This window comes from Rhipicephalus microplus, chromosome X, assembly GCF_043290135.1.
Source record: "Rhipicephalus microplus isolate Deutch F79 chromosome X, USDA_Rmic, whole genome shotgun sequence".
Classification (NCBI taxonomy): domain Eukaryota; kingdom Metazoa; phylum Arthropoda; class Arachnida; order Ixodida; family Ixodidae; genus Rhipicephalus; species Rhipicephalus microplus.
Window position 1 is genome coordinate 293273469 of NC_134710.1, and position 23109 is coordinate 293296577.

General features: G+C 43.5%; 1 protein-coding gene across 11 annotated transcripts in view; it reads right to left on the reverse strand.

Annotated features, from left to right (window-relative positions):
• The window catches only part of Mps1 (dual specificity protein kinase monopolar spindle 1), a 183488-nt gene that overhangs the window by 134287 nt on the left and 26092 nt on the right, over positions 1 to 23109 (reverse strand). The window lies entirely within an intron of this gene.

Here is a 23109-nt window from a genome sequence, read left to right on the forward strand (position 1 = left end):
CTATAGAGTCCCAAATATGCTTCGTAGCTCTCAATATATAAAAACACCTAAAATTTGGATGATAAAAATCTTCACCATCTGATTTTTCAGACTTCCTGCCCAAAATTTTAGGTCCAAAACAGAATTAATTAAGCCCCCACCTCTACCACATCTATCATCTCCATGTAGAAACCAGGGCTTTCCTGATGAGAACCAGCGCATTCAGCATGGCATGGCCGATAGCACAGGGCTTTCCTGAGACAATGCATTTGCGACCGTAGCATGAAAGGCAGCTTTTCCCCAATACGACAATGATGAATGCATATTGAATTACCTGAAAAGGCCTCTTCCAATCAGACGTTGACAGTATTTGTCTCTGGGATGTTCGACTATAGCGAAGTTGCAAAGGCAACTTTGCCGCAATACGAGTGCGACGAGATTTCGTACAGTAAATAAAATTTACTCGAAATTGAAATACAAGTGATAAATTGCATGTGTTGAAGAAAAATACAGAAGGAGGTCTCAAAGTTGCAGGACTGTGAGTGCGACCTCCTAAAAAAAAATAAATTCGAGATACAACGCAACATCATACAGTGGTAGAATACAAAATTAACAATATATAAATGTATAGATAAATACGAAATATCGAACATAAGATATACGGAATGTGTAGATAAACACATTTTATTCAGTATAATATCAAACATTACGGCGGTAAGGAAATTAAATTGAGATATGTAAAATACAGATAAGCACGATGTATACAAAAAATGCAGATAAACACAAAGGAACAAAAAAATTAAATAACATGTACACTGTGTAATATTAAAAAATTAAGCACTATGAATTTAGTAAGTGCAAACGCAAGCCTTTTTGAAACATTACAAGAGATCTACTTTTTATCTCCAAAGGTAAAGAATACCACAAAAATACACATGAAAATTTTACGGTAAATTTGCCATAATTGGTCCTGGGTTTGGGTAAAAGGAAATTATTAGCATATGCCAAACGAGTAGATGACACCTAAGAAAACTGACTTGAGTTTAGTAAAGAAATGGGAAGTTTTCCATTCACATATTTGTAGATAAGAATGCTGAGAAATTATTTGGCCAGCTTCTGAAACGATAAAATTCTATGTGCATAGAGTAAGGATGATGCATTGAACATGAAGCTACTGAACGTTATTATTCTCAATGCTCGGTTTTGAAGATGTTGGATGGGTGATAAATGAGTGGCATATGTATTTCCCCATGATGAAATGCAATAGATCATGTTGCTGTGAAAGAAAGCGTAGTAAAGTGACAACAACATCTTGAAACAAAAAAGGGGTGAACTTTTATAGCAAGATTCAAATAGCATATGCAGCTTTCCACGTGGGCTGCAGAACATGTGAATTAAATTTTAAATGCTCAAGTTCGACCCCGAGAAACATTGTACTAGAGGTAAAGTGAATTTGAGTATCGCTTAGGTAAACAGAGGGGTTTCTAGGTATAATTCAATTAGATGATAAAAATACCACAAAGTTTCACTTTTTTAGATTTTATTTTCAGTTTATTCCTTTTGAACCATTCAAAACGATGTTCTTCAGGTCGGTGTTTAATTGAAACAGCATTGAGTCAACTTCCTTATCTGCAGTAAATACAGTCGTATCGTCCGCATAGAGAATGCAGGACGAATGAGCTAGGCCAGTGATTATCAGCCATGGATGTGTCGGGGACCCCTTGAGGACTGGTGGAAGTGATGAAGGTCCCATTGCAGCGGAGGGGAGGGAGGGAGAGGGTACGTCGGTAAATAACACAACTGGAGCATGAACACAACTGGAGCAACAGGTGCCTTTTATTGCTACCCAAAACATCGAACAGACCTGCCACATCACTTCATTTTGGACAGTTAATACATGGCACAGTCGTGCTTAAACAGAGTTGCATATCTGCAGGCACATTCAACCTGTTTCGGTATATACTTTGAGTCACGACCAGACTAAATCCCAAGAGATGTAAAAAAAAAAGCGGTTGACGGTTTCGCGGAGCTTAAAAGTAGCTTTGCGGACCCCCATTTGGGAACCACTGAGCTAGGCGATGAGGAAGATCATTGATGTAAATTAAAAATAAAAGCAGACCAAAAATTGAACCCTGCAGAGCACGCATGATGAATTTAGGGCTGGAAAAGGTGCCGGACACATATACAAACTGTTCTCGATGATGCAGATAGCTACGAATCAGTTATAGTGGGATGCCAGATACACCAATTGACTCTAGTTTCTGAAATAAAATGACGTGGCAAATAGAATGAAAAGCTTTTGAAAGGTCAAGGAAAACACCTCCAACAGCACAACCATTGTGAATAGCAAATTTCATTTCATCAATTAGGGATATCATAGAAAGATCAGTTGAGTAACTGGGCCTGAAATCAAACTGCTTATTAGAAAGAATATGAAACTTGTCCAAATAACACCTTAAACATACCACAAAAAGCTTTTTTATGATGTTACTGAAGAATGAGATAACTGCTATGGGCCAGTAATTCAAGATTAAATGCTTGTCACTTTTTTTAAAGACAGGAACAACTTTTGCATATTTCAAGACTGTTGAAAAAATCTCAGTTTCAAATACAAGATTTATAATGTAACATAAGACATCACAAACTAAATGAGCTATCAGCTTCATGTCGGCAGCAGAGAACTTATTGAGACCAGCGCTTGTATTCCTAATACTATTGATAACGGTGAACACTTTTTCGGGTGACGTCATATAAAAAATAAATGAATGAATGCAAAAGTTTATTTCAAATATATTTTTTTTCCGGTGACGGTGGAGCTCTCAGTCCAGGGTCCCTGTGGCCTTTGCCATCTTGCAAGCTCTGTCGATCAGCTTGAGATCAGCTTGAGACCCAACTCTCAATGTCCGCAATCTGTTTGTCCTCACATTCTGCCCTAGTTTTTCTAAAAGCTTCCCAGTCTGTAAGTCTAGCCAGGCCATGTCGTTTCTTAATCGGGAGGGTTTCTATCTGGATACGCAAAATGCAGTGGTCACTGCCAAGCGTTTCCTTGCAGTTTTCCCATCGGGCCGTCCTGACCCCTTTAACGAAAGCCAAGTCCGGGTCCGTATCTTGATTGATACGATTCCCCACTCGCGTTGGTTAGGTGTGGTCAGTAATGAGGCTTAGCCTTCTGCGATCAGTTTCTCTGGCCAAATCCCTGCCTTTCTGAGTTTCCTTCACATATCCCCAGCTCTTGTGCCACGCATTAAAGTCTCCCAGGATGACAAGACCTTTTTGCCTGCTGCTTGTTCTGCCTTGCGCAGAAGGGAGCTGAAGTTGGCTTTACGCTGGATGGGTGGGCTGTAGACAATGAGGAGAAATGTGCTTTCGTGGGTTCTTTTTTCGTTATGATTTCAATGAGAACATGGTCAATGTCTGTTACATCGATGTCATGTCTAATTGCAGTGGCCGCTTTGACAACCAGAGTAGCGACCTTACTTTGGCCTGGTCCCTCATAGACTGAAAAGCCAGCGAGTTTCGGTGAGCAGCCGGTTTCCTGGAGGGCGATGATGCCTGGTGGAGTTGTGCATTTATTGATGTGTTGATTCAGCAGACCTTGCTTTCAACGAATTCCACAACAGTTCTACTGCCCTATTTCGAGGGTTTCCAACTTGACCGAGCATTTACAGCTGCTCCCATACTCAGGTGATGGCCAAACACAGGGTTTGCCTCTAGATTTCATGGCCATGAGTTGCGCCATACATTCTCTATCCTTGTGCGCCTCATTTTGGATGTTAGAGATGAGGTTGCTGAGATTTGCTACGGCATTTTCCGTGGATAGTAGTTGTGAATTCCTGCCACCCTACGGTAGCTGCAAGAGTTAAGTCTGTTTGGGGGTTAGCATTGGTCTGTCCTGTTCTCAGGGTCTTCAGTTCATCTATGAGATCGTTTAGTTTCTGCCGGAGTTTGGCGTTTCCTACCCGGGTGTCTGAATAGTCTGCCTTAACTCCTTTCCTTCATCGTTAGATGGCGCACTGCCGTTCTTATCGACCAATACTGTCTCTGTATTCGTGTTCTTTGGAGCAGTGGAAGAGGCAGAGAAAAAAAGGCGCTTTCCTGATCACCGTACCATCGTCTTCCTTCCTGATGATGGGCTTCTTCTGCTGCTGCTTTTTCTTGGTTTCTGGGGCCTGGCCGGCCCTGGACGCCGATCTCGACCATGACCGTGGTTTTGATGTTGATCGGGATGTCGATGGTGAGCTGCCATCTCTGCTGAACCAACCTTTCCGGGCCCGGCCGCGTCCATCGACGCCTTGTGCTCAAGCGGCCATCTGCTCTTTTGTTCTTGGTCGTGGGCTTCTCAGTCCCCTGAGGCGTTCCTTGCTCTCCTTTGCCCGCGCAGGGTGCGCTTCCTTGCATAGAGCTCACCGGGGCTAGCAGGTGTGTCCGTCCTCTATGACTGGCTCGGTGCAATTCGAGCAGACAACTGCGGCAGGTGTTGGGCATACGTCTGCCCTATGCCCATGCTTGAAGCATATAGAGCAAACTTGCCGCGATGATCGTTAGAGGTAGCAACATGTCTCACCACCGTAGTAGTAAACATAGCGGGCGGCGATCTTGCCCTCGAAGGTAATGATGACGCTGGGGATTTTCCAAGCATTCTTGCATAAAGTATTTTCACTCCGTGGGTACGCACCCGAAGATGGGCTAGTAATTCAGTTAGCATGGTCCCGGCATCCAGTCTGTGAATCACACCCTTGCACGGGTTGTCCGGCGCGGCTACGTAAGCCATCACTGCATAGTCCTTTGCACCAAAACGTAGACTTCGAAGGCTCTGCACAACGTTGGCGGTCTCCATGCTTGGCGCGCTGATTATGGCGATATTAGATCCATTGTGCAATTGTATAAGCAAGTTGCCTTCATTGCAGATGTCTGGGTTACCACATCTTTAGTTATAGCACAGGCCATCTTATGCGTTCTTAGATGACTGATGTTGAGCCCATCCCTCGGTCTATTGATGATCGTGAAGTCAGTTTTCGACAGTGCAGGCAGTTTCTCTTGCCGAAGCGGATTCTCTTCCTGTTTGGGTTGGCTCGACACTGATTTGTCTACTGCTTCGGCCACGGTCTCCAGAGCGGCGATCAGCCTTGAGTTGTGATATGCTGCAGTGAACTATCCCCCATTGTCAAGAGGTTCCTTTTGCGAGACGCTGGTAGCATTTTCTCCGCCTTGAGTTTTCTCTTTGATAGAAGTCATGGTTCCGGTTGATGCACCCGCGTCGTCGTCACCCATTCTCGCGTGTTCTCTGGAAACGCGAGTAGCGTTTTGTCGGGCCAACACCCCGATGCCGCTCAGGCTTAGAGCAGCGTTCTTTGTCTCGGATCTTCGAACAAGCAGACTTTCAGGAAATATGGACTTATAGTTAAAAACCGGTTATCCGGTGGAGTGGTGCACAAAGCTATTAGGCCTACTATTCCATTCCTTTGCTCTGGCAAGAAAGATGTTAATGATTGATAGCGCAATTAGGTAGGGAAAGGGGGGCGACAGATGAATGTGCTAAGATAAAAATATTGTTGGCCTGGTTGGTTCATCACAGTGACAAACAATACCAGAAAACAAAAGGGACAAGGAAAGGGTCCGGCAAGGAATTAGCATGATTTATGCACCTAAAATGTACATAAACAGGCATTAAAACTGCCACCTATATTGGCCCTAAAAAAGTTTGTGGAAAAGGCACACTCTTCAGCAGGCGGCTCAAACTAGCCTCAGCCAGTGCGATACAGGCATGCAATTTTGTCCTGCAAGAGGTGGGACAGTGAAGAATGATGATAATATATGGTGTTTATTGGCACAAGGGCCATGTGATGGCCAAAGAGCGCCATGAACAATGATGAGCGAAAAGCAATGGTGCGTTATTGAAGTAATATGAACAGAGTATGACGTGGGTTAGAACTAAAAAAAAATATTAATATCATGGTGGTGACGTGACACGCATGGAGGTGGAATAAATGACAATGTTAGAGGAGAGGGCCACGAGAGCCAGTGGAGAGGACCTCTGTACAGAGGTCGAGCTACGGGTCACCTCGAAATATGAGGTGAAAACTATGGACATCTTTTAAAAACCTGAAAAGTGATTGAAGTTTAAAAAGCGGATCCCTACCAATGAGCATCCCAGGGTGTAGTGGGAACTGCTGTAGGTAGGGCAGTAAAAAGTGCTTTTTTCTTAGAGCATCTAAATCATTGCACTGGACGAGAATGTGAAAAACCGTAAGTGGTTCTCCACATCTCTCACACAATGGTGGATCACCGGCAGACAAAAGATATGAATGTGTAGAGTGTGTGTGTCCTGTTCTTAGCCTTGTATGTGTTACTTCTGTGTGTCGTGATTTCGATAGTGGCGGCCAATTACTAAGTTGCGGCTTGATAGCATGAATTTTATTGTCTGTGTGTCTGTCCCACGTGCTCTGCCAATAGCCCCTGAGCTTTCGTTTTAGAAAAGGTTTCAAGTCAAGTGCAGGGATTGATGTTGATGCGTTGGCAGCGGTGTCTTTGGCGGATGCAGCTAGCTTGTCCGCCAGAACGTTTCCTTGTAAGTATCTCACAGTGCCCTAGCACCCAGCAGACAACGACATGCTGTTTGAATATGTACAATGTGCATAAAAGTGAGTAAAGCGAGACTAGGACGGGGTTTTTGTGTCTTTTAGGAGTTTCAGGGCTTTTACCACAATTAGGTAATCTGTGTATATTACCGTCTTTTGTAGTTTTATCTGTTTGATGTGTTTTACGACCACCAGTATTGCATAAGCTTCTCCTGTGAAAATACTTGCATCAGGCTGGAGGAGAATGCCGGCCTCTGAAAAGGATTGGCCTATCGCTGCATATGTCACAGAAGCGTTGGACTTTGAGCCATCGGTAAAGAACTCAGGGCATGTGTATTTATGTTATAGATCGAAGAAGTATGTATGAATGTGTGCAAGTGGCGCGTGCTTTGTGACTTCCACAAAAATGACATTCCAATCAATAAGCTGCCACTGCCATGGCGGCAGATTGCAGCAGGAGCCATCAAACTGTGTTCGAGAAGTGGCACACCTGTTTCTTCGGCGAGGCCACTCACACAAAGTGAGTAGGGCTGCCTCAACGAAGGACGGTTCTGGAACAAGCCAGAATTAGACAAATCATCAATCGCGAGGTGAGAGGAATGTTGCTTGTCTGCCTTCACCTTTAGAAAGTACACAAAAGACATGTAACATTTTCGTAGGTGGAGCGACCATTCATTCGAATCCACATACCGTTATAGGCTCTCCAGGGGGCTAGTGCGAAAAGCACCCATAGAAAGGTGGATGCCCAAATGGTGCACAAGATCCAGCATCTTTAAAGCACTTGGTGTTGTAGATTGATAAACGACAGCTCCATAGTCTAAGCGAGTGTGAATGAGGTTTTTGTAAAGGTTCAGCAAGCACTTCTTGTCACTACCTCATGTAGTTCGAGATAACACTTTCAGAATAATCATGGTTTTACACTCTCAATTTTGATATGTTTAATGTGTGTTATGAAGGTCAGTTTTAAGTCTAATAGTACGGCCAGAAACTTATGTTCAGTCTTTACAGGCAGACGCTGACCATGCAGGTTGATGCGAGGATCGGGGTGAAGGCCCCTCTTCCTCGAAAATAGGACACAAGTGCTTTTTTGTGTGTTCAGTTTAAAACTTTTTTCATCCACCCATTTAGATATCTTATTTAGACCTAATTGGACCTGGCATTCATACATGGAGAGATTACGCAATTTAAAACCGACCTATACATCGTCAACATATGTGCAGCAAAACATCTTTTGTGAAATAGCGAGGCGCAAGGAGTTCATTTTGACTGTAAATAGTGTACAACTCAATACACCTCCTGGTGGCACACCTGTTTCTTGGACAAATGTACGGGACGAGGCAGTGCCTACTCGGACTCGGAATGTCCGGTTAGACAAATAGCTTTCGACGATTGTTAACAGTCTACCTCGCACACCTAAGTGTGACAAGTCTGAGAGTATGCCAAAGTACCACACAGTGTCATAGGCCTTCTCCAAATTAAGGAACACAGAAAGAAATGTTTATGAATGAAAGAATCACGAATTTGAGCCTCGATACGGACAAGGTGGTCAGTGGTTGACCTAGCCTCTTGGGGTACCCCCATTGGTATAGGTTGAGTAGGCCATTAGTTTCAAGGAAGTGCATCCAGTCGCCTATTTATCATTTTCTTAACAACCTTGCAAAGGCAACTAGTTAACGCTATTGGCCTATAGGTGGACACTGAAGACGGGTCCTTGCTCGGTTAAAGAATTGGTATGATGATGGCTTCATTCCAGGCAGAAGGGATCTTACCAGAAAGCCAAATAGTGTTGCACAAGGAAAGGAGTGCTTTTTGGGTTTTAGGGGGCAGATGTTTTATTATTTCGTATACTACGCGGTCGGAGCCTGGAGCGATTTTGTTGCAGCAGCTTAGCGATTCTTGTAGCTCAACTAAGAGAAATGGTTCATTGTATGCCTCAGTGTTTGTGGATTTGCATTTTATTTTTTGTTTTTTTATTCTTCCTCTGTACCTTTGAAACGCTGCATTGTAATGGGATGAGCTGGAGACCTGTTTGAAATGTGCCCCAAAAGTGTTCACCTGGTCTTCTAAGCTCTCCCCTTGTCTATGCACTAGAGGAAGTGAGTGTGCTTGTCGTCCTACTACCTTACCAACCATGTTGCAGACTCTCGCTTCATCTGTGTATAAATTAATGCCCAATAAAAATGTATGCCAACTTTCTCTTCTTGCCTGTCGGCGCGTTCTCCTGCCATGCGACTTAATGTTATTAAAGTTCATAAGATTCTTGGCTGTCGGTGAGTTTCTAAGTAACTTCCATGCCTTATTTTGTTTTTTGCGTGCATTACCGCACTCATTATTTCACCATAGGACTCGTCTTTTGTCTGACAGTCCACATGTTCGTGGAATACATTTCGTTCCAGCATCAATCAAGAAAGCTGTAAAGTAGCCACAATAGCCTGGATGCTTAACATCCCCATGTCCTTCCAAGGTAAGAGGGTCATTTTTTAAAAACTGTTTCCGATCGGATTTGTTGGTCAGGCACTTGAGAACCTGTGGAGGACATGCGTTTGCTATTGATGAGCTGAGAACTATGGGAAAATGGTCACTATAGATTATTAATGACTTCCCATTTAAGTAGAGGCAGAAGTGCTGGAGATGTCATGCTGAGGTCTATTACTGATTACGTATTGTTAGCGATGTTAACACCTGAAAATTGTGATCTTAGGTTTGTCTTGCGATATTTAGCTTCTCAGGCATGTGGCCTCTGCCCAGTGTGCCATTGCTTCCCTTTTTTTTTTCATAACCTCCTTTTTTGATCTACAAAAAACAAGTATAGATTTCAAACCAAGTTCTTTGTATGAAGTAGTGGTGTGATAGGCATGACAGAAAAGACTAATTGAATAACGCCCCATACTGAAATGATTACATATTTTTCTTGTGTTAAAACTATCATTAGCATAATTAAGCACCTTTTAAGTTGAAATATTCACTGAAAATTTTTTTCTATAGAGGAAGGTGTTCATGCATCAGAAAAATGGCTCACTGCATGACAGCCTATGCCTTCTTTCAAAATAACGAACAGTTGTGGGCAGAAAACTGGTGGCACAGGAGTTTTTTGGCAGTTTATTTAATGACGCAAGTCGGGCATGTAAAAATTGATGCCCCTTCTTCATACATGCTCTTTCGCTACTCTAGCCGTGATTCGTATCAAACCACCAGTCGGGAAAACGCTAATCTACGAGGCTTTCACTGTCTCAAAACATTCATAGACATTCGCGGCGATACCAAGCACGGCTCCAAGCACGTCTAAATAGGGATAAACTTATTGACAGCACTTCATATGACTGTCAAATGCGCGGCCGCGTGGACAGTGCAGCCAACCTGTGATGCACTCGGCGGCAGCGTTAGGTGATGACGCGCGAAATGTGTAGCTACGATGACAAAAAATCAGCGTGCACTGAGATGGTATCACATTTTCAAGTGGCGATACTCGAAACCGCTAGCCGCTCTGCCGAGCAATCCTTGGCAGTGAAGGGGAGGGGGTGACGAGCTTGACTGTAGGGTCCGCTGCCGATGCGTAAAATGCCCGTCCGCAGTTACGAGGAGCTAGCAAGTGAGGTGTTTAATTGTTTGCAGTAGTGCGTCGTTCTTGCCCGCAAAATTCGTCTCGCCATCGGCGGAGTTAGGCCTAAAGACGATTCCAATAACACGCCGCGCTTGTAGACTGCGTGCCCGCTCGTAGTAATCTAATCGAGCATCTGCTTACAACATCTAACTAATGCGTAATTATATCCTGAGTGATCCTCGAGCCGTCAACACGTCACGAAGAAGCGATTTTAGACAGCCATGTCCTCGCGACACACAAGCAGCAGACGACGATCTCTTAAAGCGCGCATCGGGCCAATGGCGAGGCGAGCTGGGGTAACATAGCGGCCACAGCATATAACAGACCTCAAAATGGCCTTGAAACATTTGCTTTTTGTGTCATCATCATCATCAGCCTGACTACGTCCACTGCAGGACAAAGGCCTCTCCCATGTTCCGCCAGTTAACCCGGTCCTGTGCTTGCTGCTGCCAATTTATACCCGCAAACTTCTTAATCTCATCTGCCCACCTAACCTTCTGTCTCCCCCTAACCCGCTTCCCTTCTCTGGGAATCCAGTTAGTTACCCTTAATGACCAGTTACCCTGTCTACGCGCTACATGCCCGGCCCATGTCCATTTCCTCTTCTTTATTTCAACTATGATATCCTTAACCCCTGTTTGTCCCCTAATCCACTCTGCTCTCTTCTTGTCTCTTAAGGTTACACCTACCATTTTTCTTTCCATTGCTCGCTGCGTCGTCCTCAATTTAAGCTGAACCCTCTTTGTAAGTCTCCAGGTTTCTGCTCCGTAGCTAAGTACCGGCAAGATACAGCTGTTATATACCTTCCTCTTGAGGGATAGTGGCAATCTACCTGTCATAATTTGAGAGTGCTTGCCGAATGTGCTCCACCCCATTCTTATTCTTCTAGTTACTTCAATCTCGTGGTTAGGCTCTGCGGTTATTACCTGCCCTAAGTAGGCATACTCTTTTACAACTTCAAGTGCACTATTACCTATCTCGAAGCGCTGCTCCTTTCCGAGGTTGTTGTACATTACTTTCGTTTTCTGCAGATTCATTTTAAGACCCACCTTTCTGCTCTTCTTGTCTAACTCCGTAATCATGAGTTGCAATTCGTCCCCTGAGTTACTCAGCAATGCAATGTCATCGCCGAAGCGCCGGTTACTAAGGTACTCTCCATTAACTCTTATCCCTAGCTGTTCCCATCCTAGGCTTCTGAAAACCTCCTGTAAGCACGCGGTAAATAGCATTGGGGAGATTGTGTCCCCCTGCCTTACACCCTTCTTGATTGGTATTCTGTTGCTTTCTTTATGGAGCACTATGGTAGCAGTTGATCCCCTGTAGATTTCTTCCAGAATGTTTATATATACTTTATCTACGCCCTGATTCCACAGTGTCTGCATGACGGCTGATATTTCTACTGAATCAAACGCCTTCTCGTAATCTATGAAGGCTATGTATAGTGGTTGGTTATACTCTGAGCATTTTTCTATTACCTGATTGATAGTATGAATGTGGTCAATTGTTGAGTAGCCTGTTCTAAATCCTGCTTGTTCTTTTGGTTGATTGAATTCTAATGTTTTCTTTACTCTGTTAGCAATTACCTTTGTAAATAGCTTGTATACTACAGAGAGCAAGCTGATCGGCCTGTAATTCTTCAAGTCCTTGTCATCTCCTTTCTTATGTATTAAGAGGATGTTAGCGTTCTTCCAAGACTCTGGTACCCTTCCCGTCAGGAGACACCTCGTAAACAGGGTGGCTAGTTTTTCTAACACAATCTGTCCTCCATCTTTCAGCAGGTCTGATGTTACCTGATCCTCACCAGCAGCTTTGCCTCTTTGCATGCTCTCCAAAGCTTTTCTGACTTCTATCATTACTGGTGGGGTGTCATCTGGGTTACTGCTAGTTCTTATAGTATTAAGGTCGTGGTTGTCTCGGCTACAGTACAGATCTCTGTAAAACTCCTCCGCTATTTTAACTATCCTATCCATATTGGTAGTTATTTTGCCTTCTTTGTCCCTTAGTGCATACATCCGACTTTTGCCTATCCCAAGGTTCCTCTTCACTGCTTTGACGCTTTCTCCGTTTTTCAGAGCATGTTCAATTCTCTCTATGTTATACCTTCTTACATCGCATACCTTACGCCTATTAATCAACTTCGAAAGCTCTGCCAGTTTTATTTTGTCTGTTTTACTTGTAACCACCGGTAACCACCGCCGGGAACGCACTCCCTCACCAGAGAAGGATTGGCCACCCTGGTGCAGTATCTGGCCACTACCTCCCACATGCATACGTCAAATAACTCACGGCCCTCAGTCCCCAGCAGCTGCGAAGCAACTGACCACGGCAGCGGTCGGATCTGCAACGCAGCAGAGGGTGCTAAGAATCTGGATCCGGACAGGCCGCCTTGGAACCTGAACTTGGCAACATTTAACGCTAGAACCTTATCTAGTGAGGGAAGTCTAGCTGTACTATTCGAGGAGCTAGAGGGTGTTAAATGGGATATAATAGGGCTCAGTGAGGTTAGGAGGACAGATGAGGCCTATGCTGTGCTACAGAATGGGCACGTCCTTTGCTATCGGGGCTTGGCAGACAGAAGAGAACTGGGAGTGGGGTTCCCAATTCACAAAAACATAGCTGGAAACATAGAGGAATACTATAGCATTAATGAAAGGGTGGTAGGTATTGTAATTAAACTGAATAAAAGATACAAGATGAAGGTAGTACAGGCTTACGCGCCTACATCCAGCCATGATGACGCTTCAGTTGAAAGCTTCTATGAAGACGTGGAATCGGCAATGAGTAAGGTAAAAACACAGTATACTATAGTGATGGGCGACTTTAATGCAAAGGTAGGGAAGAAGCAGGCTAGAGACCAGGCAGTAGGAGATTATGGCATCGGCACTAGAAACGCCAGAGGAGAGCTACTAGTAGAATTCGCAGAACGCAATAATTTGCGGATTTTGAATACCTTCTACCGAAAACGAGAAAACCGCAAGTGGACATGGAGGAGCCCTAATGGCGAAAATAAGAACGAAATAGACTTTATAATGACTGCACACCCAGGAATCGTAAAGGATGTGGAAGTGGTTGGCAAGGTACGATGCAGTGACCATAGAATGGTACGGTCTCGAATTCGCCTAGACTTGAAGAAGGAACGACAGAAACTGATACGCAAGAAGCCAATCAATGAGCTAGCACTGAGAGGGAAAGTAGAGGAATTCAGAGTGTCGCTGCAGAACAGGTACTCGGCTCTTAGTGAGGAAACCAACCTTAGCATAGATACAATGAATGATAATCTGACGAGTATCATTACGGAGTGTGCAGTGGAAGTTGGAGACAGGGTAGTTAGACAGGACACTGGCAAGCTTTCCCAGGAAACGAAGAACCTAATTAAGAAGCGTCAAATCATGAAAGCCTCAAGTACAACAGACAAAATAAAACTGGCAGACCTTTTTGTGTGCTTGTTTTTAAAGGGAGGAGCCAGCTGAGGTTGGAAATTTGATCACAAAGAAATGCTCTTTCGATGAGCCCAAGAAGCCGGTTCCCAGCCATGCCATTGCAAAGCTAAAATTTTATTTATTTTTTATTTTATTTATTTACAATACTGCTAGCCCTTGCGGGCTGTAGCAGGGGTGGGAGGTGAACAGGTGAACAATACACAAACAATGTTAGGCAAAAAACAAGTCCAGCCGTCGTTGAAAATCCTGTGAGGATCTACATCCTGTAAGTACCTCGGGAGGAAGCGCATTCCAGTCAACAATAGATCGCACCAGAAACGGAAACTTAAATACATCCACTCGTGGTACATAAGCTTGGACAGAAAATGAGTGATTGGTACGAGCCGACACTCGTCCTGGGGGCGCAGGTATACACTGGGATCCAGCTTGTAGTTCTTATGATACAGGTCATAAATAAATTTTAAGCGAGCTATTTTTCTACGTGTAGCTAACGATTGAAGGTCAGCCCTAGCAAGCAAAAGTGATACAGACTGTGTTCTCATGTAATTTGTATAAATAAACCTCGCGGCCAATCTTTGTACGCGTTCAAGTTTGTTAATTTCAGTTTTAGTATGCAGATCTCAGATGATAGCTGCGTACTCCAGCGTTGGTCTAACAATAGTCTTATACGCCAACAATTTAACAGAGGGCGTTGCATTATGGAGTTTCTTTCTCAGAAAACCCAGCTTTCGCTTCGCCAGTCCTGTGATGTTGTCAATATGATTGTCCCACTTTAAACTGCTGGATATAGTAACACCTAAGTATTTAAACTCATTAGCACTCTTTAATTTCTCTATTGTTTATTGTGTATTTATAGTTAAGGGGGGATTTTTTATTTGAAATTGTCATGCAAACAGTTTTATCAAAATTAATTTTCATGTCCCGTTTTTCACACCAGTTGTCAATACATCGAAGAGCATCGTTGAGGAGCATTTGATCAGAAACACTTTTCACATGACAAAACAAGAGACAATCATCTGCATATAACCTTACATCAACAAAAGGAGGCACAACCGTTGCAATATCATTCACATAAATTAAAAAGAGTAGAGGTTCCAACACGGAGCCTTGTGGCACACCTGAGGATACGCGTAAAAGAGAAGAACGTGCGCCACTTATTTCAACAAAGTGCAACCTATTGTGCAAGTACGCTTCAACCCATCTTACAATTGCGGGATCAATACCAAGTATTAACATTTTTTGAATAAGTTTCTGGTGACATACCCTATCAAAGGCCTTAGAGAAATCAACTGCTATGACATCGACTTGTTCTTTTGAGTTTATCGCTGTAGCGAAAGCATGAACAGATTCAAAAAGCTGAGTGACGGTTGAAAGGCCTTTTCTAAAACCGTGTTGCTTATTATAAAACAGATTATTGTTTTCTATATATTGAAATATATATTTTGAAATTATATGTTCTATTACTTTGCACGCCGTGCATGTGATAGAAATTGGACGGTAATTACAAACATTAAGGCGGTCACCAGCTTTGAATATGGGCGCAACTCTTGCTAATAACCAATCAATTGGAACAGCGGCAGTACACAAAGATAAATTAAAAATTTTAACTAAGAAACTAGAAACCCAATCAGAGTAGCGCCTCTCAAAAATTCGTTGGGAATCATATCCGGACCAGGTGATTTTTTATGATCCAATTCAAGCAGTAATGCCATTACGCCCTCTTTAGATACGGTAAGAAGATTGGAACTAGTATCATCGAACGTACAGCCTTTTTTTGAATGATCAATACTTGGAGAAAAAAAAGTACTGAAGTAATGATTGAGTGCTTCGGCAATCTGAATCGGTTCGCTATAGGAGGTCCCGTCTATAGAAAGCCCAGTTATTTCAGACTGCGAACTAAACAGGTACCGCCAAAATTTCTGGGGAGAGTTGGATATGTATTCAGACAATATATTAGTTAGAAAATTACTTTTAGATTGCTTGACTTCTCTTCGTACCTGAGCACTAATGTGAGCAATAACAGACGAGTTTCTTGGTATTTTCTGACGGGCGCGACATAGTCGCCGTTTTAGATGAATGATACTTCTGGTAATCCATGGGTTAGGTTTTGCAGTTCTCTTTTCTCTTTGGGGGAACAAAGCGCGACAAACAGTCGTTTACTACCTTCTTAAAGTATTCCCAGAGGTCATTTACATCATCTGTAGGCACGATAGCGTCAAAAGCCATTTCTAAGTAATCAAGAATTGAGGTATCATCTGCGGTCTGAAAATTGTACACCTTTACTCTGGTTATTTTTTCTAATTTTTTATTTGGTTTAAGAGTTGCTGCAACCACCTTATGATTCGAGATTCCATCCTCGATACTTATTTCATAATCAAACACTTCCTGTGACAAAAATAGTAAGTCCAACAATGTCTCGGTTTGTCCTTGAACTCGAGTGGGCTTGTCAACTACCTGAACCAAATCGTACTTGATCATGATGTCAAGCAGATTTTCTGCAAGAGGCCTGTTAAGCGGCCCAGCAACACGTGCATTCCAGTCAACACCTGGTAAATTAAAATCGCCTGTGATTATTACTCTGCTTCGTTTGTTTGTCATTGTTAGCAAGTAGTCATCCAATTTCTCAAAAATATCAGCTGAAGATTATTTTTAAATCGCCGTTTTCTCCCGATTTTGAGAAATAGACTCCCCAGATAGGAGAGCGAAACGAATTTTCTTAAGTACTTTAGGTGTTTGGTGTAGATATTTTTCGGTCAGATAGAAAAATAATTCCAGAAACTGAAAACAGGATTTTCAGCAATCAATTTTTTTTGTCATTTCTCGCAATACAAAAGCCGCATTTCCCCTTAAATATTTTATTTACCCGCGTAATGAATGCCATTTTTTCTCGAAAAATTGGAGCAAAGTTGAAGGGTGCGTTTATTACGTGGCATAAATTTCATTAAAACTTTTTCGGGAGGAGCAAAAAATGCGGTAATGCAAAAAAAGTTAGGTTGCTTAGCCTTTCAAATACGCGTACACTATTTGGAAACAGCTTCTTTGTTGCACTTTACTCATCTTCAGTGGTTCCTGGCGCTATCTTCTGCAAGCTGTCCCCAGGCTGCTTGCGCACGCCATAAAAGCGTTTAGCGACTATCTTCTCTCGCAATCGTGTAACCGCAATATCTGCTGTGACCTCTAGGGGCGCCTAAAAGGGTGCGCTATGACGCACTTTGCCAACTTTGAGGCAAGCTCGCACGACGACCGTGACGACGCTGTTAACATTGCAGCAAGTAACCAACATTGCCGCAAGCAATGCCCGAAGCATCAAAACAAACCGTTGATAACAAGATTACTGACAAAATACGGCTCCCGCCTCTCTTCTACATGAGAAGTTCCTCTATGCCCAGATAACAAGGGAAGCGAAAATCGGGGGTGCTACCATGTTGTGGAAATCGTCACGATCCTTTCTGGATGACAAGCGATTCTTTTTTTTGGTTTTCCAGAAACCTGCGAAGTGATAGCGATGAACGACCCTTCAGGACAGCAAATTCTGTCATCGTCGCTCAAGAATTGTGTGCATGTGGTTGGGCTTTTTCATATTCACAGGAAGCGACGTACCATTGGTTGGCATGGGCAGTTTCGTGACCTTTGCTTGCGGTATGCTTATCAGCTGCGATGTCTCTACACTCGTACCATTTGTGAACCCTGCTGTGGCACACAGATAAGACAGGGGGACGTGCCGCGCAAAGATAAAAAGGAAAACAATACGGCACGTGGCAACGGGCGAAGGGGGGAAGGAAGCAAAGATGGCTGAGGGAGGTTGGCAAAATAATAAAGGACGGAAGAGATCCGACGGGTGAGAAGGCACCTGGTGTCGGTTAGTGGGACTGCAGCGGATGAACGTAGAGGAAGCGTTTATATTAAACAGAGGAAAAAAAAATCCACATTTTGATGGCTGAAGTTCAGGGTGCATTTATTATTAAATGCTGGGTAAGGCAGCTATGTGTGGGTTGCGGGCCATGAGCAAGAGACTAACGGTATCGTGTTTGGGACGACTGTTTTAGAGATACGTCATAACTCTTGAAAAAAAAAAGAGAGATCTGCATATGTTTCAGGTTGGGGAAATCCAGCATGTTCAGAAAATTTGGAATGAATACAGAGTTCCCGAAATTCGAAATTGTATTGCACAGTCTTTGACAGCTTAAAGGGCCAATAAACAGGCTCCAACATTTTTTTTTACACCCCCCATACAAGCTCGGCAATTCGTAGATTAGACTGCCGCGATCATGTTTTCTTAATATTACAGCGCTGCACCCCTCGCAAAGCCTCTATTTCGAAGAACAATTTTTGCGCATCTTTCCTACGCCCTTGCACGTGCAGTGACGTCAAGTCGGCGCTCTGCGACGTGATGTAGCACGCAGCTCACCGATTGGTCTAAATCAGGTGTGAAAAAACAGCAGTGCAGTCAACATCACTTCCTGTTCTGTTCCCACCCACAGCTACGAAACTGCCCTTTGTTTTTCGGCACTGCGGTGAAAGAACCAGCCTCGCAGTTGTCAAGTGCACGTGTACGCTCAACTACAGTGCCAGTGCGCACATACAAAAATACTTCCACCTTGACATGAGCAACACGGGTAAAAAGCGTTGCTCTGTCGTCGGCTGCAAATCGAATGACTAGACAGTGAAGAAGCACCAGCACTGGGTGCCTCACGATGGGGCCCTGCACGCTGCATAGCTGAAGCGAATCAGCCATCCAGTGACGCATGTTGGGGACCTGATTGTTTATGGTCGACACTCCGCACCTGACGCTTACATGGTTGACCCGCGGCTGGTGCGGCAAATGGTAAACAAACAACCACGCTTCGCAGCAAGCGGAAGTAAGTTGCGACTGATCGAGTTCGCCGATGACCTCAATCACTGACGTAGTGCCACATTGCCACAGTGGGCGGAGTCACGACGATGGGCTACACCTTCTCCTTCAACAAACGGAGAATGGGGGCGAGGCAGCGCGAAAATGTGAAACTAGCTTAGACCGATGTTCTAACCCCAGTAACTCCCTTAATATAGCACGTATTTACAAAATTCTTGCAGCAGCATGTTCGCAAAGAAAAACTGCACATATATCTATTTTTAAGAATTTTTTGACCTCAGGGCTGTTTACTGGCCCTTTAAAATGCCAAGGATCACAAAACAAGGTGCGACTTGACTCGGGGATAGGCAATATAAGCTAATGGTTTTTCCAGGGCGGTAAACAAGTTCCAATGCCCAAACCCTATAGTAACTTCATGGCATTAATATTAAGTATATTTGCGCCTTTACGTACCAAACCACAATGTCATTAGGAGGCATGCCATAGTGAAAGGCTCTAGAAACTTTGACCATCTGGTGTTCTTCAATGTGCACTGGCTTAGGATTTTACATGGGCTAACAGTATTTTGCCAGCATCAAAATGTGATTGCCAGAGCTAGAACCGAAGATCCATGGCATTGGTGATGTTTGTCACGTAACATGACAAAGTTTTGATGTTAGAAAAGGTTAGGCCAAGGTCATAAAGCCATTTTTGTGTCAACAAGAAGTCTCATTCTGCAAGACTTTTTCCTCCAGCCCTATACACCACCGAATATTGTCTTTGATAAACTGGATTCGATGACGGCAAGGAAGAATTAGATACTCTTGTTAACTCTATGATGCAGTAGACTCCCTTTACGATAAACTCGAAGGGACTACGTCTTTTCAAGAGTTCAACTTATCAAAAGTGCCCCACAAAATGAAATGCTAACATACCAAGTGCACCCAAATACATTGCTTGAACACACTGAATGGAGTATGCTAATAATGGCGAGGAAAAGAACAAGAAGAGCATTTATTTGGATCTGCTTGATAAAAACTATGCTTTCACGGCGAGTGTTTACACTGATCTAACGAGTACTCGATTTCTTGAGTTCATAATAAGTATGCTTATGAATAAAATGCTACTATATTTTAACAATAAAACAGTAGCCTTACCATATTATGATAATTAGAAAAAGATATCGTCATCAGTTTTGTCAACAGTATCGTGACGGTACGACGCGCAGCCGTTGTGCTATCTCGAAAATGTGCTGATGTTGTCCAACTCTGAGGACCGCCACCAGTACATTGTATATAAACGGCTCACCGTTAAACCTAATGAAGAACAGTTTCTTTGCGGTTTGGTGCTTAGCGTCGCACGCTGAGGAGCATGAGGACGCTGTTTAGACACCCCGCTGCAGGACTTTCCTACTAATTTTATTTCTTTGCAATCGGTTAGTAAATATTTTACATCATATCCATGACGAAAAGATGTCACAGAGCCGTGGTGGACCCCAGCATAAAACCCTTTCATGTTAAAATTAAGAGAGGATGCGGGTTCTAGAATAGTGAAAATTGGCCAAAAAGTCGATTTTTAGAAAATCGCATCTTTTGACATTTTATATCTGATTGATTTGATTTGTGGAGTTTAACCTCCCAAAACCACCATATGATTATGAGAGACGCCGTAGTGGAGGGCTCTGGAAATTTCGACCACCTGGGGTTCTTTAACCTGCACCCAAATCTGAGTACATGGGCCTACAACGTTTCCGCCTTCATCGGAAATGCAGTCGCCACAGCCGGGATTTGATCCCGCGACCTGCGGGTCAGCAGCCGAGTACCTTAGCCACTAGACCACCGTGGCGGGGCTTAAATTTTATATCTCTATGCATGTGTTCTCAAATTGTGAATGCTGAATTCGATCAGTAAATGGGTTAAAATTGGTTATGAGGTTGCCACGGCAGTCAAGAAATGCCTGGCGAAAGGTAACATTTGTTCGAACCGCCATCTTAAGCTCGTTTTGAAGCTGATTTTTTTTTTTTGCACATTTTGCCATTTTTCTAAATGCCGTCACATGCATAGAACGGCTGCCCTTGCCTCTTTTTTGAAGCCCCATTCCCAACCGCTCAGTGGCCGGAGCGCGCCCGCGCCAGGCAAGCCCCCAGTCTCTCGTTTCCCATTGGCTGATGCGACCAAGGCTGCCTGCATTTTTTTTTTTTTCGTGTGTTGTTTGTAGGTCACCGGCTCCTGTTACGCGCATGTTAGTCTGCTTGCCACTTGTGCTAAGCGACCAATGCAACGACTTCCCGTTTTCCTCCTGTATGACTAGAGACGCTTGTCTAAAGAAGAAGACGTGCCAACCGTACAGCAAGAAACGAAGGCACCCGTGGAACGCGCAGCAGAAGAAAGCCAACAATGTGTGGCAGAGTTGGACCGGTGCGGTTGAAGCAGTGCACTCTGTCGACGGCACTCAGCCGCGGGCACATGTCGTGTTTGAAATCGTGCACTCTCCGGAGCCCAGCTGCAGCACCTCTTCAAATTATCACGTGGTCGGATAACCTGGCACTTCTAGCAACATACAGGACTGCATTGACACGGCGTTTTATTCCGTAGAATAGTCTGCAGAGTGTGCCAAGAATGCGGCGAGCTTGAAGGCATCCCTCGCATCGCAGTGCGTGACGGAACGCAAGTTTAAGCTCCTAGATGTTGATCTGGACAATGACGGCAAAGAAAATGGGACAGAATTTGGCATTGTTAATTTGGCGGTGACAGACTCACTATTTCGGCTTGTCGCCTGCCCAGGGTGTGGTGAAAAAATCGCGACTTTCTTGAAGGCCAAGAAAGAGTACGGGCGGTGTTTGAAGCTCGTCATCACGTGCAGCAGATGTGACTTTTGCGAAGAGCGTTTTTCGTCCCCACGTGTTGCTGACGACACCGACAACAAAATGAGGCCATTCAAAGTGAATTTGTATGCCATGATGGCCATCAATAGCATCGGCAAGGGGGCAATGGCCCTGTCAGACTGTAGAACTCTCATCATAGCAAACAGTGACAATTTCTTGTAAAATAAATATAGCTTTATCCTTTTGTTGATGTAAGGTTATATGCAGATGATTGTCTCTTGTTTTGTCATGTGAAAAGTGTTTCTGATCAAATGCTCCTCAATGATGCTCTTCGATGTATTGACAACTGGTGTGAAAAATGGGACATGAAAATTAATTTTGATAAAACTGTGTGCATGACAATTTCAAATAAAAAAACCCCCTTAACTATAAATACACAATAAACAATAGAGAAATTAAGAGTTCTAATGAGCTTAAATACTTAGGTGTTACTATATCCAGCAGTTTAAAGTGGGACAAGCATATTGACAATATTACAGGACTGGCGAAGCGAAAGCTGGGTTTTCTGAGAAGGAAACTCCGTAATGCACCGCCCTCTGTTAAATTGTTGGCGTATAAGACTATTGTTAGACCAACGCTGGAGTACGCAGCTATCATCTGGGATCCGCATACTAAAACTGAAATTAACAAACTTGAACGAGTACAAAGATTGGCCGCGAGGTTTATTTATTCAAATTACATGAGAACACAGTCTTTATCACTTTTGCTTGCTAGGGCTGACCTTCAATCGTTAGCTACACGTAGAAAAATAGCTCGCTTAAAATTTATTTATGACCTGTATCATAAAAACTACAAGCTGGATCCCAGTGTATACCTGCGCCCCCAGGACGAGTATCGGCTCGTACCAATCACTCATTTTCTGTCCAAGCTTATGTACCGCGGGTGGATGTATTTAAGTTTTCGTTTCTGGTGCGATCTATTGCTGACTGGAATGCGCTTCCTCCCGAGGTACTTACAGGATGTAGATCCTCACAGGATTTTCAACGACGGCTGGACTTGTTTTTTGCCTAACATTGTTTGTGTATTGTTAACCTGTTCACCTCCCACCCCTGCTACAGCCCGCAAGGGCTAGCAGTATTGTAAATAAATAAATAAATAGCTTGTTTACAACCTGAACATTGTGTAGGTGGGTTACATATCCTAGGGCAACCTCATTTTTCAATATTTGTGCATTCCTTTCACTTTAAACTGGGTGGACCGACCACAAAGTAAAAAACAAAAATTTCTCCTGCTGTGCCGATGACCATTTCAAAGTTTTGGAGCAAGTTGTGGCCAGTATTCTGGCAGGGTACAGTCATACATTCAGCATGGCCATTATCATAAAACATAGAGCTAAAAAAGTGTCAGTACTATTATCATAGCTTCACTTCAGGAAAAGTCACAGTTGCTGGAAACTTCAAATGTGTTTTTCTCAGTTCATTGTTTTTGCACATTTCACTCGGCCTTACTGGGGGGTTTTCCTATCTTATATTTGAGTGAGAGTGACAAAGTTGGTAGAGCTCAATAGAACCAACACCACATCAACAAACTTTTGAGATTAACGAATTTTCAAACAATGTCGTGCCGACTGCTAATAGTTTCAGTGTAAAATTATTTCACTACTACGTACTTCAGAACACCAAACTTTTCAGAATAATGAGCACTAATTTAGTTCCGGATTATACTAACAATGCCTCAGTACTATGAACTCGCATTCTGAAATCCGTCGCGCCCACCGGAGCAGTACGCAAGCAGACGACACAGTGAATGAACGCCTTGCGTCTCGGAAGACTCGTGACGGTGTAGAGAAGAAAACA